The sequence below is a fragment of the Notamacropus eugenii genome, chromosome 4 (genome assembly GCF_028372415.1).
Source record: "Notamacropus eugenii isolate mMacEug1 chromosome 4, mMacEug1.pri_v2, whole genome shotgun sequence".
NCBI classification, from domain to species: domain Eukaryota; kingdom Metazoa; phylum Chordata; class Mammalia; order Diprotodontia; family Macropodidae; genus Notamacropus; species Notamacropus eugenii.
Genome location: NC_092875.1, coordinates 341121578 through 341137112, shown reverse-complemented (window position 1 = coordinate 341137112; position 15535 = coordinate 341121578). Strand labels below are relative to the sequence as shown.

The window sequence follows — 15535 nt, the reverse complement described above, 5'->3', positions numbered from 1 at the left end:
ATCACAAGGTACAGAGACAGATGCCATGAAGAAGTGACACAGCTGGTGTCTAAAACTGAATTTGAACTCGAGTCTTCTTGCCTCCAGACCCAATGCTCTGTCTGTGCAGATGCTTCCATCAATAGAACCATTCACGTGCATCCAGATTTGCAAACCCCATACTACCTTAAACTGAAATTCAAGTTTACATTTTATATTTAAATTATCATATCTGTAAACAGCCTGGGTGGGTGAATGGAATTCTCTGAAAAATAGACACTGATAATAAGGAGTTAATCATTACCTACTCTGTTCTGCAGTCATTTCTCCAGATCAAGGTTTCATATGTACCAACTTGCATTTGTGGCAAGTGACTTTATGGGCATCTTGTTGGAAGAATAATCTCAATGTCCATGGCAACCTTGGAGGATATTCATACGCTAGAGACATCTTGTAGGGCAGGGTCTTTCTTGACCAGAGCATTCCTATTAAAACAGCTGGAAATGTTTAGCCCTCTGTCTAAAAACACTGAAAGCCACAAGAAACTTGCATTTAGACAGATTCAAAAAATAAGTGGCTAATTTTGTTAATGTTAGGGTCTCCTCTGAACTGAGTATAGGTATGAAAAAAATACACACACATACACATTTTCAGAAGAACATTCCTCTTTTATCAAGTGGCAGGCTCTTACCAAGGATAGTATAAATCTTCCTGAGGACACATTACTCTATGCAGCTGAAATGTGTTGTGGTTTGTTTTATTTTTTTTTTTTACTACTCCTGAAACTTCTTTAAAGGAATTCTTTAAAATTAAAATTCTTAAAATTCGTTAAAATTCTTTAAAGGAATCATCCTTTAAAAGATGAAATTTAAACATGTTGTTCAGCTGCCTTTTTGGAGAGCTGGATAAATGAAGTGGATGAAATGAATTCTGATAACTTTTCTGGATCTTACTAATAATAATCAATATAGGACAGTATTTCATAGTGAATTTCTATCCATCAGTAAATTTGTGAAATCCTAGAAAAAATCCCTTATTAATATTTTGTCATTAAGAGGGTCAGATTTTCATCCTTTATTCGCCAAGTAATAGAATGAGAATTGGAGTCTTTTTTTTTTTTTTTTGCTGTTGAAGTACAAATGTGGTATTCTGAGAAGCATTCTAAAGCACCTGGTTGCCATGGTTACAGGATTGCTACTCCTAGTTTTGAGTTGGCATGCCCCTGTATCAATAATTTTGAGGAGATGTTCAGAAGACTTTCCCTCCAAACATTGCTTCATGTATGTTATAAAAAATGATAGTATCAAAAGACATTTAGTTTTCCTTTTAGGGAGCACTATTTATGGAAGATAAATAGTCTCACTTACGAATGAGCCATACCTATAGAGGGCTGCCTTTTTTCTCCCCAACCCCCCCATCTGCCAAGGGAGTCATCAAGGGAACTGTTGTGGAAAAAAATAACCTTAAGAGTTTTTAGAGAATTTGTGGATTGAGAAGTGTGTGTATTCATCCTTTGTTACCGAAGAAGACCGTGCCATCAGAGAAATAATGACATGACTTGTACTTGATTTGTTCTGAGTGAGGGAGGGCTGTGCAGGTCACCAGCCTCACTTCTCCTCCAAAGCCATCTGAATCCAGTGACCAGATATTCATCAGGATGACTGGAGATGACCCAGGATGAGGCAATCAGGTTAAGTGACTTGCCCAAGGTCACACAGCTAGTGAGTGTCAAGTGTCTGAGGTGAGATTTGAACTCAGGTCTTCCTGATTCCTACACTGGCACTCTATCCACTGCACCACCTAACTGTCCCCTAATTGAGAAGTAGATAAAGAAATGATGCAGGGATAGTGTAGGAGAAGTAACCTTGGGAGTATTTTCTCAGGAAGGGCTGCCTTACCTCTGTCTTTCTGTATCTCCCCTTCCCAATCTTCCTGAATTTTTCCCTCACTTCCTTAATCTCACTAATTAAAGCTAAATTTAGATGAAAAGACACTGTCTTTCAAACACTAATAATGATAGCCCACATTTCTATAGTATTTGTGTACTTCCTTCACAATAGCCCTGCAAAGTTGGTAATATCCTGCAAGGAGATTACTGTAAAACAGGGAATCTTAACCATTCTTGTGTCCTGGATCACTTTGAAGGTCTTGTTGAAGCCTGTGGAGCCATTCTCAGAATAATGATTTTGAAAGCATAAAAAATTAGATTGTGAAGGAAGTCAGTTGTATTGAAATAGTTATCAAAATGTTTTTAAAAAAGTTCACTGACCCCAGGTTAAGAATCTATGCTTTGGAAGGATTGAGGCCATAAATTAATCACTCACACATGAACATGAAATAGACGAGTTAGTTGCTTTTCTTCCAATACCTTATGTACGTAATCTGAGATAATGTCAGTCAACAAATACTTACTAAGCACCCACTATGTGCTCGGTGTTGGGGATAAGTTGAAAGACAGCAAAAGACAGCGCATGCTGTCGAAGACTTCACAGTTAAATGTGGGGGACGGTGAGCAACATACAAATAACTGTGTACACAAAAGAATTTATACAGGATGAATTGGAGAGAATAAGCAGAGGAAGGCATTAGCATTGAGGGGAGTCCAGAAAGGCTTCTTTTGGAAGGGGGAAAGAATTCTTTCAGAAGAAGGGACCTTACCTGGAAGGTGTGGAAGGTGGTGGAAATGAAGAGGGAGAATGTTTCAAGTGTGGGGCAACCAGTGAGAATTTGAGGAGTCAGGAAATCAGTGTCTTGTTCAAGGAACAGGAAGACCAGTGTCGTTGGATCAAAGAGTATATGGGAAGGAGGGTTGTGCAAAGTGCAAGAAGACTGGAAAGGTATGAAGGGGCCAGGTTATGAGGGCTTTATAAGAAAAACAGAGCACTGTCCTAGGCAGTGAGAGAGAAGCACAGTTTAGTTTCTTGACTAAGAGGAAGAGGCAATAAGGGAGATGGTGGTGGAGCGGGCCTCTGTGTGTGGATGCTTGTGAGGGAGAGGCCCATGGGGACCACAGGATTGTAGATTTAAGGTTGAAGGAATTTTAGGACATTGGAGGATTTTGAAAGAAATGCAGAGAAGGTAGCAAAAGAATATAAATAACTGCCTACGGATGACCCCCCTGACCAGGAAAGGGAGAATAAACTCCATCCTGTCATTGCTTCTGTGTTAACATGGATTTATTACTCCAAGTACTCAGAAGTCAGGCTGGTGCTATCTCAGTAGGTATGGTAAATCATGAGTTAAATAGACAGTTGTGGACAAGCCTGGCAATCTTAATTCCCATTTATAACATTAGTTCCATGGGAAACTTTTTTTTTTTTTTTGAGTCCTGAGCTGACTTATAAAATGGTTGGAGTACAATTCATTGGTAAACTGTATACTTATTGTATTATAAAAGAAAACTGCAGAAGAATTTCCCCATTTTTAGCCTCCACCCATTTGTGGTTTTTTATCTAAAACAAGAAGAGCAACTTTTCTGGGCTGATGGAAAAACAAAGCCAGACTTGCTACAATGATCATCCTGGAGTGGCTGGTATAAGGGATTTTGATGAAGTTCTCTGGGACTCCTGGGGCCTGAAACATTAAAGGAATTGCTAAAAAATTGAAGGTATTCATGTACCATAACTAAGAAATCCCAACAAACTATGATGGTAATTTGGTTCTGATTGGAAATGGACATTAATAGTGCTAGTGCTTCCCCCCAATTCCCTTGTATGAACCTTGTATAGATTTCTGTTTGTTTTCCTTGTGATTGAATGTGAGCTCCTTGAAGGTAGGAGCTCTTGCATTTTTGTTGTTTTATATCCATCCCCTAGCACAGGGATGGGGAAGCTTCAGCCTGGAGGCCACATGTGGCAGGTTCTCCACCATTGACCTAGCATAGTGTCTGGCACATACTAGGCATCCATATGTTTAACATGTGTACCCAATTATATCAGTATTTTATTACCAGCATACATTTAAAGCTAATTGTATAAATTGTCAAATAGGATTAGATTACTTATAGGGCAATTTTTTTGGTGATCCAATTGGTACTTCCTCCATTTTCTTTCCAAGGAAGTCAGAGTTCAGTCCACTGTACCTTATAACTCTGTCTAATTCCCTATAATTATGATAATTCACTTGGTCTAGTTCATGGAGTTAGTTATTTTAAAACTGTTCTCATGGGAAATCCATCCAACAGGAAAATGATATCATCAAAGAAGAGAATTCACTTAGAATTCAGTGAAAAAGTAGATGAAGGTCCATTTTTGATTAATGGGGTATAGTGGAAAGAGCTGGGTACTTGAGATTTGAAGCCTTGGGTTCAAAGGTAGACTCTGCCACTTACTGTCTGTGGAATCTTGGGCACTTAACTGCTGAATCCCATCTTTTTCATCCACAAAATGGGAAATTAGCCCACCATTTCATAATGCTAATGTTGTGGGTATATGTGGTATGAGAGCTGAAGCAAGGAATATCTATTATAAATATTTATGGAATGTTCATTCTGTGTATGACCCATGACAAGGGTTGGAGAGACATAAAGATTTAATACATGCTGTTGAGGAGGTTAGACCCAAGTGTAGGGGTCCTTAATCTGGGATTTGGGAACTTTGTATTTTTTAACATTTAGATAACTTAGGTATTTATTAGATATACGTATTTGTTTTAATATGACTCTGGGAAAGTTCCTTAACCTCTCAGCCTTAGTTTCCTAATCTGTAAAATGTGATGATAATGACACCTGTGTCACAGGGCTGTTTGTGAGAGTCAAGTGAGATACCATGTGAAGCATTTGGCAAACCTTAAAGTGCATTATAAATGATTATTATTATTATTTTTAATGAATTTAAGAGCATCATTCTGAGGAGTCCACAGACTTCCCCAGGCTGCCGAAGTGGTCCATGACACAAAAGAATTTGAGAACTTTTTCTCTGGTTATGGTTAAAAGGTCAACATATACGACTGTGATTGTACAAACATTTATGAAATATAGACTATATGCAGGGATCACCCTTTGTACCTAGAAACTCCACCTGAGTTTCCTATATTCATATAGTAGGTGCTTAAAGGTGAAAAAAAAATCATACTCTCTATGCTTAATGGGCTTATATCGAACTAGAGGAATGAGACAAATAGACAAGTAACTATCATACAAATTATAATATGATGGGAGAGTTTCAAATAGCACTAGAGATATTCTGGGGGGGGGGCAGAGGAGAGGGGACAGTATTATAGACAGGAAAGACAAACATATATTCTACCTTCCTCAATTCTCATCATCTTAGCACTTTACTTTTCATCTCTCTAACTTATCCTGTAATAGCGCTCATTACAGTTCTCTTTGTATAGGATCTTATCCTCATATAAAGTTTTCACTCTGTAGTACCTTATTCCCTTATTAGACCATAAATTCCATGAGCACAACAAACTGTATTTTATCTAAGTCTTCTCTCTCCCTTTTTCCCTACCACCAACTTAGCCTCATACTTCCTACATAGCAGTTAACTCATATATATTTGTCAAATTAATAAGGACAGTAAGGGAGAGCCAAAGGTTAAGGAAGTTCTCCTATTTCAGTGGCTTATTGTGTAGCACTTTGTTTAAGTAGATATGGATATAATCTGTCCTCCAAAGAGAAATCACAATTTAAATTGTACTGCAACTAGACTAGGAATGATTTTGTTTGCAATTTGAATTTGAGACCCCTGGTCTAGAGCAGCGTTTCTCAACCTTTTTCCAGTTATGTTTAATACATCGACTAGATCTCTTTTAAGGTATGTAGTGGATCCTTGTCTGATAGTAATTGTACTACTGGTATTCATTGATTGAGAAAATACATAATGACAAAAAGTCAGTGTTTGTGGTGTTCCAGCCTCAGATCCCCTGCAACTATTGCCTTGTCTCCTAGGTTTCCCTGGATCAGTAAATCAGTCAGTAAATCTTTATTAAGTAACTACTCTCTTCAAGGCACTGTGGTAAGCACTAGGGTTACAAAGAAAGGCAGAAGCAGTCCCTGTTCTTAAGGGGTTGTAAAATTGAAAGGGAGGAAGGGAGACTCTGTGCACCAAGAAGTCAAATATAGGATAAATGAAAAATAATTGACTAAGGGAAGGCACTACAAATAAGGGGGATTAGGAGAGGCTTCTTATATAAGGTAGAATTTTAGCTTTTAGATTTTAAGGAACAGGAAAGTCAGGAGGCTGAGATGAAGAGGGTGACATGGGGGACAGCCAGGATGCAAGGTTGACAACACAACGCCAGGATTCAACTACAGTCTTTGACACTGTTTGAGTTTTGGTCAAATTACTTCATTTTTCTGAGCTCAGTTTTTTCGTCAGTAAAATGATGTGGTTGGACCTGGGATCTCCCAAGTCTCTTCTTATTTTGATGCTGTGATCATCTTTGATGGAATTATACTGTGCTGTATCCAAGGGGCTCTCCCTTACTGGATGGAGTTGGGCAGTATGGTTTTGTGAATGGATATTGTTGGAGACTAAGAATGTCAGTTCAGTCAGTGAATAGGTACTGAGAAGATAGTTTTAGCTCACGGGATTGGACAACCACCTGACCAGATGAAGTAAGGAGTTGAGATGGTAAAATTCAATGGATATATTAGCCTTGTGGCTCTGTTGGAACAGATGAGAATGAAGGCAAGAGTTCCTGATGAAGGATAGATACACGTAGGGATGGAGACTGGGTACAGGAATAGATGGGTCTTATCCAAATTTGGGTAGAGAGTGGCAGTGTTTGACAGATAAAAGTAGGACCAAATCATTCAAGAAGATAATGGAACCAAGATAAAAGCAATAGCTTGAATTTTTGTCAGAGGAGGGAACTGTGTTTATTGTCAGGACCCTAGGTTTTCACCTTGGGCACTTCCTTGGGGAAGCAGACTATGTGGGGAAGGGTGGCAATGATATGGAGACAAGGAGTTAATACTGTTGCTGTCCCAATGGTCTTTTCTCTGCCCAAGATTTGCCACAATTCAGTTGTCTCCCTTGGTTAGCCTGTAAACTCTTTAGGGAAAGGAACTATTTCTTTTTTGTCTTTGAATACCCCATAGTTAGCAGAGTAGGCTTTGGATAAATGCTTCTTGATTGATTGATTAATTAAAAAATTGTTGTTCTAGCAGAGACTGAAATTGCCCTAAAATCCTCACTCAGATCACTCAGACCAGGGGTAGGCCTGCTAATAAATATCCAGTACTTCTCACAGAGACTGTGGTCATAATTCAACCTCTTTGGAGAGCTTTGGGCTATTGTCATAGACATTAATAGGAAATCATCCTGGCATGATAATTATCAGACAATCAATGTGGCTGGCTATTCCCTTACTTATTTCTCATTAATTCCTAATAATCTGTACTGAGGTGCTCTCTCTCTCCTTCCTCTCAGCATAGATTCTGTATCCCTCCTCCAAAGTGCTACAGGATTTCATCTACAGATATTTGATTCCCATGTGTAACCAAGCCCTCCAGTCACCACTACTGCTACCTATATGGTCCAGACTCTGCCTCTCAGTTACCCTTCTCAGCTGCCATGTCCAACACTGCCTTGGACTGGCCATGTGATTGAAAGGAAATAAAATGCAAACCTCTAGCTTAACACTGAAACTCCTCCACCGTCTGGCTCCAATCTACCTTTCCAGTCTCACTTCACACTACTCCCTTTCATTTATTTTCTGCCCTGGCCAAACTAGACAGCTACAGCAGGACACTTAAGAAATGCTATTGGAATTGAAATAGATAGCGTGGTGCATTCTGGGCACTGATACAAGTTTGCTGTCAAGTATTTCTTTTTAATGTGGTGGCTCAAGGTTTCTTGGGCACTCTTAACTTGGAGTAGGGGAGGTAATGCATTCTGGTCTTACAACAATATGGGACTATATACATGTTCCTTCACTATTTTGTACCTTTGGAATTTTCTAAGTCTGACCTAGGAGACAGCACTGTCTCTCTGGGTCAGCGTGGTCATAGGTGGGCATGACATGCCAATAATTCCCTTTCTTGGCCTCTTTCCATCTGACTTCAAACATGTTCCTTTTCCTCTGCTATCTTCCTATATTAGGAAAAAATAAGATAGCTAACCAATCCTGTAATTTGATAATGCTGATCCTCTAGCTGCTACTGAACTTTCAGCCAAGTCCTTATTAAAAATCTCCTCTGCTCTTCTAAAGATGAGGTAAAGGGATGTAGGTTAAATGAGAGTATCATTAGGTGGAATCACAACTAGTTGGATTGTGGGACCTATAGATTGGTCATTAATGAATTACCTTAGGGAGTAGACCTGTGCTATTAAACATTGTTAATTTAGGTAGATTGTTGAATGATATATTTAATCCAGTTTACAGATGACACAAAACTGAGAGATATAGTTGATTTTTTGCATTTATAAGAGAAGGAAACAAAAATATCCTCATAAACCAAAATTTTGATCAGATCTAACAATATGAAATTTAATCCAAATAAAGTGTTACTCCTGATTTTTAAAAAAATATCAACTCCACCAGTACAAGACAGGAGAGATGGGACTGCATAGAATTTGTCTTGAACAAGACTGGGTCAGTGGGAAGCAAGCCCATTGCGACATGAGAGCCAGAAGATTTAAAGCTGCATTAACTTTTAGGTTGCATTAAAAGAGGCCTAGTATCCAGAATAAAGGAAGTGGTAGTTCTGGTGTATTCTGACCTGGTTATACTGCATCTGGATTATTTTATTCAGTTCTGAGCATGCTTTAGGCAGGGCATTGATAAGGGGCAACCAGGATGGTGAATAATGATAATTCACATTCTTATGTTGTCTTAAAGGGCTGAAAAGTGCTTTTGTCACGACAATGGGGGTGATATAATTAGTGTAGATATTAGTGTCCCTATTTCACTGATAAGGCGACTGACGTGCTGATTGTTTAAATGACTTATCTGTGATCATGTACCTGTAAACATTACACTGGGTTTCACACCCAGGTATTTGGATCCCAAGTCTAGCCTTCATTCCACTAACTCACATTTAAGAGCATGAGTTCATTTTATGCTGTACTGCAAGGTCCCAGAGATGCCTTCATCTCTGAGATTCTACATGTTTCTTTCCTTTTACCATAAAATTCTATTGCCTTTGCCTATTCTCCAGCACTTCCTGTTTCCTTTGCCATCTGTTTTCTACCCCTACTACTTCAATGAAACTTTTTCCCCACCTCGGGTCACCTATGACTTTCTAATTGTCAAAGACAGGGTCCTTTTTTATACCTCATTTTCCTTGAATTCTCAGCAGCTTCTGATACTATTCCCTCCCTCCACCCCCTTTTTGAAACTCTCCTCCTTTGGTTTTCAGAATATTGTGCTATTTGTTACCTAAATTTTGTACTTTGTGACCTGTGATTTCATCAGTGTATGGATCAAAAAGATTCTGAGGCTCTAAATTTTGCCCCTGATTAACAAACACTCTGTTATATTATGGGGTCAAAGGATCATAGATTTAGAGTTGGAAGGCATTTCAGAGATTATCTAGTTGGGCTGGACTATCTCATTTTATTGATAAGGAAACTGAGGCCTAGGGAGATGAAGTCACTTGCCCAAGATTATGCAGGTAGTAAATAGCTAGGTGGTACAGTGGTTAGAGTGTGGGCCTGGTGTCCCAAAGACTTATCTTCCTGAGTTTCAATATTATCTCAAATGTTTACTGGCTGTGTGACCTTAGGTGAGTCACTTAACCCTGTTGGTCTTAAGAGGAGGAAATGGCAAATCACTCCGGTATCTTTGTCAAGAAAACCCCAAGTGGTTTCTCCCATTGATTTTAATTCTTGTTTATAACATGACTGATGTGAAAATATGTCTAATATGATGTATATGTAGAACCTATATCAGATTACATGCTATCATGGAAAGGGGGGAGTGAAAAGAGGGGGAGAAAGTGTAGAACTCAAAATCTTGTGGAAAGGAATGTTGAAAACTAAAAATAAATAAATAAATTGGGGAAAAAAATAAAACCCCAAATGGGCTGAAAATAGCTGAACGATTGCAACAACGAATGGCCCGTGTAGGATTTGAATCCAGGCCTTTGAACAGCATATCTGGTGGGAGTTGCTGGGTACTGCTTCTCTGAGGATTGCTCCTTTCTGCTGCAGTGATCACATGACATCCTTTATAATAGCCAGTTCTGTAGTTTTATCTAAGCTTTTTGTTTTCTTATCCCCGCTTAAAATTTAGTATTAAGATCTTTTGATCCGATGGGCAAGTTTGTCAAATTCTGCTCTTTTAGTCTCTGGGGGCACTATTCTTTACTAGAAACAAGTGCAGTAGTTACAGAAAACAATTCTATCTCATCAGCACCATCCTCCTACATAGATATTCACTTCCCACAACCTCCTTTCTCTTCCACAGTTTCAGCCATCAAACCATGAAGGGATTAAGAAAACAAAACAAACAAAACACCATCTGTGCCCCCAAGCTTTTCACTTTCCCACTTCAAACTTCAGTCTCTGGAGACTTTTCCCACAGTTGTTCCAACTGTATAATTTGTTTCTATCTAAATCAGCAAAAGTAGGTAGAGATCAGCGACTTTGATGAGTCTTGTAGTTTCTTCAGTCCTGGGATATGTGCTAGATAGAAATCATTCAGTTCAGGGATTCTATACCGTTTTTGTGTCATAGACTTATCTGATGTTTGGTGAAGCCTATGGACTATGATTTTAATGGATTTAAATAGAATACATAATATTACAAGGGGAACTAATTATGTTGAAATGCAGGTAACAAAATATTTTACAAAAACAAAAAAACGTTACAGACCCTGGGTTAAGATCTAATACAACCCTCTCATTTTCCAGTGGAAGAAAGGAGACTCAGGGGGAATGATTTATTCCAGGTCACGGAGGTAGTTTGTAGAAGAGCCAGGACCAAAACATAAATCTTCTGACTTCCATTTCATTATTCTTTACTCTACACCAAATTACATCCCCAACAAAGTATAGCTTTCCTTGTAGTTTGATATTCTTGGATGTGTCTTTCCCTCCCAAATACCCATTCCTTGTGAATTTATGTGTACGTTGGCAACATCAGACTTGGGATTCTTTATTTCCTTTGCCTCCCAATCATTACTTGCATCAGGAGAAAACATCTTCAGATTTATATGCCAAGTTTGCTCATAGCTTCCTTTATATTTTTTTATTCAAGAGTCACTGTGATATACCTTTCTCCCAGGAATGGATTCCTTCTATCTATTAGGGATTGTGAATCCCTTCTAGTGTGTGGGGGATGATAGATTGATGCTTTTTATTCATAATGTCCAAATCTCTCTCCTTGAGAAGGATCTTCTGCGTGGGGCACTTGTAAATGAATATCTGTCCTCCATTCTTACACTACTATTTTCTGATTAATCTGACTTGCTAATATAATTTTGTGCATATGATGACACAGTTTAACTGAGGTGATAAGTTCTGAAAAGGATGTCACTTATCTCTTCTCTTTTTCTTTGATCTCATTCCAGTTCCCATTCATGATGCCAATGTGTTGACTCATGTATCTATTCTGCAATGGACCAGTCCTTACAGTCTGTTGGGTGGAAGGGAATCTACTGTGCATTAAAATCTACCTTTTTTCTCTTTGGGATAACTGACCAACCAGTTACAATGTTAGTTTTTGGAAGGTAAAGAATGAAAAAAAGGGAAATTTACATAATAATTGCATTATATATTTGAAAGGAATGGCAAGTTGCACAATGTAGATTTGCAGTTTCAGGTACAGTCATCTTTTAAAAATTGTACTGTGTTATGGAAATGTTTGTTTTATTTTATATATTAAAAAATGAAATTTAAAAATAGAAAAAAATAATTCTTAGATTGAATATAACTTTATCCCCTTGGCTTATTGGTTGAAATCCTGAACAAGAACGAAAGGGTAGGATAGACTTGTAGTACCACTTTCATATCCGTGATCCCTTTGGTCACGGTTCTCCTATATTTCCAAGTCTTATTTCATAGGTCTCTATGTCCCATCCCATCTCCTAGTTTGTCTCACTTTTATGGGATTGCAGTATCATAGGATTTTAGAAATGGAAGTGATCTTAGCAATCATTTAGCCCAACTCTCTCATTTTACAGATGAGTGTGGTCCAGCTGTATTTATAGTTCAGCTGAAGTTGTCCTGTTAGCATTACATTTCAAAGATCTAGTGCTAGAAGGAGCCTTAGATATCTTCTAGGTGAACTCCCTGTTACGGGTGAAGAAACTGACACCAAAGGAACCTTAAGTGATTTGTACAGTCATCCAAGGTAGTAAGCCTCAGAGACAGGTATTAAACCCAGGTTTTCTGACTCCAGAGATTATACCTTTTCCACTGCCTATATCCTTTAAATTACTTCAATGCATATGTAGCCATGCATGTTTGTATAAATGTACATATACATATATACACACATGTATATACACACACATATATATACATATCATCTCTCTGTGTGTATATATGTATATGTGTATACATACATACACATTGTGTTTGTCCTTTGTTACCGAAGAAGACCATGCCATCAGAGAGATGATGACATGACTTGTACTTGACTTTGTTTTGAGTGAGGGAGGGCTGTGCAGGTCACCAGCCTTACTTCTCCAGTCATCTGAATCCAGTGACCAGATATTCATCAAGATGACTGGAGATGACCCAGGATGCACTGGGAAATTGGGCCCTTTAGGCCAAGGTCTTTGCAGGTATACATTTAGGGTGAAGCAACGCCCATTCATTGAATAAACCTGTTTAAGAAGTAGCCAGGGAATGGCCCCTTTAATGAGGCCAAGAGAAAGAAAGACATCAGCCTGGGAGGGAAACAGCAGCAGTTACTACTGATAATCACTCTAAAGCCAGGAGGGTCCAGAGGGTCCCTGGCATCTCAGCTTCAGAGTGCAGTAGGTTTAAGGTTTTGGGAGAGCAGAGCAGAGCAGAAGAGAGGAGAGGGGAGGAACTAGCCAGTAAACACAGTCAACTGGGCATCTTCTGGCCATCCTAAACCTTCCTTTGGAGAGGAGAAGGAAGGGGAGGGGGAGGCAGACAGGAGGGGAGGAGCTGAGTTACCCAGCTAGCTGGGTCCCCAATAAGCCAGTTGCGTTTCCTCACAGGATTGTGTTCGTCCTTTGTTGCTGAAGAAGATCATGCCATCAGAGAAATGATTGAACATGACTTGCGCTTGACTTTGTTTTGAGTGAGGGCAGGCTGATTCATACACACACACACACACGCACACATATATACACATATATATACATACATACATTTACACACATGCACTTCAACTAGTATTATGTACATTTCCGGGTCATTCCTATTTGTTTGTTGGCTGGTACTTGGAAATCTCAATGAATCACTAGAATGAGGGTTCTTAACCTGGAGTCCACAGACCCCATAAGTTGTCCATCGTTAGATTTCAGGGGATCCAAGACCTTGATTGGGAAAAAACTGTTCCTTTATTTTCATTAATTTCAAACTGAAATTTAGCATTTCCTTTGTTATTCTGGGAAGGTATTTGTAGTTTTCACTTCAGTGCTAAAGTAATCTGTCACACAAAATATTTTAATATACTCAGCCCTTCAGCATGAGGAGATGTAGAACTCCATTTTCAAAGAAAAAAAAAAGAATTGACTTCCTGTTGTGACTCCCTGTTACTTATGCCCACACTGAGGTGGGTTGGTGTCCTGCTTGAGCCCAAAGAATACAGGGATAACTTGTCTGTAGCAGAATGTCATTTCCACCTTTCAGGTATGATATGGCTTTCATTTAAAGCAACACTGTGGAATATCTTAGGATCACAGAATCAGTGCCTTCATTTTACAGCTGAAGAACTCAGGACCCAGGTAGAAAATGTCATTTCAGCTACTGTTAGAAGATTTGTTCATTAGTACTTGAATGAGGTCCAAAATCTTTTCAAAGCTCATTGATAACATTCCCTAACTGAGAAACTATGCATTCATCTAGTTTTGTGTTGTTAGACCATCAGAAAGCAAAGGGTCTAGACTTTATATTATTTCAAACTCTTGAAGAAATGGGTTGGGATTCTAGGTGGTCCAATAGAGAGAGCTCTGGGCCCGGAGTCAGGAAGACCCAAATTCAAAATCAGCCTTGGATACTTACTAGCTGTGTTACTCTGGGTAAGTCACTTAACCTCAGTTTCCTCAGTTGTTTGTAGCTGAGGAAATAATACTTAGCACTTACTTCCCATGGTTGTTGTAAGCATCAAATGAGGTAATATTAATAAAGTGTTTAGCAAAATGTCTGGCATATAGTAGGGGCTTAAGAAGTTCCTTCGTTCCTTTGTTCCTTTCTTCCTTCCTTCCTTCCTTCCTTCCTTCCTTCCTTCCTTCCTTCCTTCCTTCCTTCCTTCCTTCCTTCCTTCCTTCCATCCTCCCTCCCTCCATACTTGAAGGCAAGGGCAGTATCACAGGATCATACATAAGTCATGACTACGACTAGTTCTTAAACTCTTTCCAGCTTTGTATCTCTGTATCCTCAGCACCTAACATGGTTGCACGTAGTAGGTATATAATGCATTTCTTTTGAATCGAATTCATATGCCCAGTGTTTAAAAGGAAAATTGTTAGTATAATGGCATCAATACTGCCCTGGGAGTTAGAAATATGCCTCTAGTTCCATTTTTGCCAGTAGTTGCCTATATAATGTATAAATATGGGTTCTTTCTCTTTCTGAGCCTCATTTCTCTAATCTGTAAGTTGAAACAATTGTCCTCCGAGAACCCTTTGATCTGACATGCATTGTTGGTGTTTTTGGTTGTTTCTCAGGGTTAGTTATAAGAATTCTCCAAATGAAAATACTCTCATAAAACTTGGTTGTTTGACAGTATACAATATATCTTCAGTATTCTTTGAATAAGCATCCATGATTAAATTCTTAGTTTAGTTTCAGGAAAAAAAATTCTATCTCAGATTTATTTTGTCAGAAAATGAATGTAACTCAATATTTCTCTTCCACTTTTGCCTTAACTGTCAGAAAATTTAGTCATATGTAGTGGTAATCTATTTATTTCTGTTGCCTGAAGTTTCTGCTTCTGCTCTATTGCTTCAGATCAACTGTTTTATTATTTTTATCCTTAAATGTTTTACCTAGAACTGTACTTTTCATCTGCCTTAACTCTTTACAGAAGTAAGATGTAAATCTTAAATAAATAAAACATGACCCATATCATATTGACATTTTTCCTACAAATGAAACCAGGTGACATGAATAAATAAATAAATAACCAGAGTAAATAAAATAAAACTATTTAACTGTCCTAGGGAAACTGATATATAGCTTATCTCTGGAGATTCTGATCAAGACATATTGTTTCAAGTCAGATTTCTCCAGTGGTTAGTCAGTCTCCATCAGCGTGGGGAGGAGAATGGGAGATTAAAATGAAAGCATTTAGAAAAGAAAGAAAAACTCTGGAGAACATGATTTTCTAGTATTTTGTTAAAATACTTTTCCTTTCATATTTAAATGCCTGAAACTACCATTTTATAAATAATTTTTTTCATAAATGCAGGCATGAGTAGATTTGTAGAGAAAGAGAAAGGTGTCCTCTGAGCAAAGTGTTTT

General features: G+C 38.4%; 1 protein-coding gene across 1 annotated transcript in view; it reads left to right on the top strand.

Annotated features, from left to right (window-relative positions):
* The window catches only part of FHOD3 (formin homology 2 domain containing 3), a 707140-nt gene that overhangs the window by 77158 nt on the left and 614447 nt on the right, over positions 1-15535 (top strand).